Raw genomic sequence first — 2,702 nt, forward strand, 5'->3', positions numbered from 1 at the left:
ATCTCCATGTATTTGTGGTTCTTCCTGATTTATTTTTGCAATTGATCTCCAGTTTCAGACCATTATGATCAGAGAATATGGTTGGTATGATTTCAACCCTCTTATATTTGTTGAGGCTATCTCTGTGTCCCAGTATATGGTTGATTCTTGAGAATGTTCCATGTGTACTAGAGAAGAATGTATAAGCAGATGTTTTGAGATGGTAGGCTCTGTAAATGTCAATTATGTCCGGTTGGTCTAATGTGTCATTAAAGGATATTATTTTCTTATTGATTTTCTGTCTGGATGATCTGTCCATTTCTGACAGTGGAGTCTTTAGGTCCCCTACTACGATACTGTTTTGGTCTGTTTCTCCCTTTAGTTATGTTAGCAATTGCCTTACATATTTCGGGGCTCCCTGATTGGGAGCATAGATATTAAGGAGTGTTATGTCTTCTTGGTGCATGACTCCCTTTATCATTATGAAATGTCCCTCAGTGTCAATCTTTACCTTTTTCATTTCGAAGTCTGTTTTGTCTGATATTAGTACCACTACTCCTGCTTTTCCCTGAATGGCATTTGCTTGAAATATCATTTTCCATCCTTTCCCTTTGAGTCTATATTTGTCTTTGGAGCTGAGATGTGTCTCCTGGAGACAGCATATGGTTGGGTTTTGTTTTTTGATCCATTCTGCAACTCTGTGCCTTTTTATTGATGAGTTCAGTTCATTTACATTTACAGTGATTATGGAAATATGAGGTCTTCTTATAGCCACCATTTTATCTTTTGCATTCTGGTAGCTCTGTGTTTCCATTGCTTCCTTGCCCTTGTGTTTCTGTTTTCTTTACTTTGGTTGGCTTTTGTGGGTTTTCCCTCTGGTTCTTCTTGTTTTATGTTATATACTTCAGTTCTGAATCTTCTGTGTGTGATTATCATTATGAATATGTAAAGGATAGTTATATATATAGAGTCCCCATTTTCTTCTGTGTGTGCATAATCTCCATTCCACTTTGCGAAATTGGATGTTTTAATCCTTCCCTCTTCAGTCATTGGCGTCACAATTTGTGCCTATCTATGCCCAACGTCCATTACTATCTTACTATAGTAAATCTATTAGTTAAGCTTATAATGCCCTATTCTTAGTAGGGGTTGCACTCCTCTGCTTCTATTTGCCTGATAGGCACTTTACTCCTAATTATGGTTTTTTTTTTTTTGGTCATTTTGTTTTAGGTGAGCTGACCCCTTTCAGTATTTTCTGTAGTGCAGTCCTTGTAGTGGAGAATTCCCTCAATTTTTATATGTCTGGAAAGGTCTTAATTTTTCTTTTATATCTAAAGGAGAGCTTAGCTGGATACATTATTCTAGGCTGGTAGTTCCTTTCACTTAATAGTTTAAATATTTGATTCCATTCCTTTCTGGCTTGTAAGGTTTGTGCTGAGAAGTCCGATGATAATCTAATGGATTTTCCTTTATAGGTTACCATCTTCTTTTCCCTGGCTGCCCTGAGAATTCTGTCTTTGTCATTGATTTTTGATCATTTTAATACGATGTGTCTTGGTGAAGGCCTTTTTGGGTTGAGATAATTTTGTGTTCTATTGACTTCTTGAATTCCAAGCTCCAGCTCATTTCTTAGATTTGGGAAATTCTCATCTACTATTTGTCTGAAAAAGCTTTCTAGTCCCTGCTCCTTTTCCTCGCCTTTGATAACGCTTATTATTCTTATGTTTCCTCTTCTGATAGTATCAGTTCTTGAATTTCTCTTTCATTATTTTTCATTCTTTGGGTTCTCTCTTCTTCTTTCTGATTTATTTCTAGATTTCTGTATTCAATATCACTGATCCTTTCCTCTCCATTTGGTCGACCATTTCCCCAAGCTTGCTATTTCATTTTTCAACTCTTGCAGTGTGTTATTCATCTCCGGAAGTTCTATTTGGTTCTTTTTGAGGGTTTCGATCTCCTCATCTAGTTGTTTTTTCAGTTCCTGAAATTGTTGATTTGAGTTGTTTTGGATCTCATTGAGTTTTTTCAGAAGTACCATCCTGAATTCTCTGTCATTTAAGTTGCATGTTTCTATGTCTATAAGCTTATTTTCTGGAGATTTTTCATTCTGAGATGCCTTGTCACCTTGGTTGTTCGTGGTGTTTAATGGACTATTTCTCAGCCTAGGTATTAATTTAAATATATTCTGCTCCACCCCCCATAGAAAGATTTATTATTTAAAGGTCTTTCTTTAGCCTGCTGCAAAGAAGGTGCTTTTCTTTTGGTTTCCAGTAAGTAGCATCTAAGCCTCTTGGATCTCTGCTTTATATAAAGCCTTAAAAATGCCTATTTTCTGATAGATATTTAATCACATTTGCTACTCAGTCTCTGTCCCTGTCAGTGTTAGTGACAGTTTTGGTAGCATTTGCTCAGATTCCCCTGGGGCTCCACAGTGTTTAGTCTTGGAGGGTATGCGGTATAGGTTGGGGGTTGGGGGATACAGCTCAGTCTCGGTTTTGCAACCATGGCTGGTAAAATTCAACTGTTATTTCTCTGCCCTTGGCATCTTTGCTTTCTTCCTTGATGACTGGGCCCTGCTGTCAGAGGCGTGGAGCTCACAGCTCTCCCTGGCAGGGCTGTTCAGGAAAGTCGCCACACCTTCTTCCCTCCCTCTCTTCCTACAGGGAGCTCTGGTGGCTGCGAGAGGCAGCTTCTTTATTACTCCCAGTCCACTGCCGGATACT

The sequence above is a fragment of the Pteropus alecto genome, unplaced genomic scaffold (genome assembly GCF_000325575.1).
Source record: "Pteropus alecto unplaced genomic scaffold, ASM32557v1 scaffold851, whole genome shotgun sequence".
NCBI classification, from domain to species: domain Eukaryota; kingdom Metazoa; phylum Chordata; class Mammalia; order Chiroptera; family Pteropodidae; genus Pteropus; species Pteropus alecto.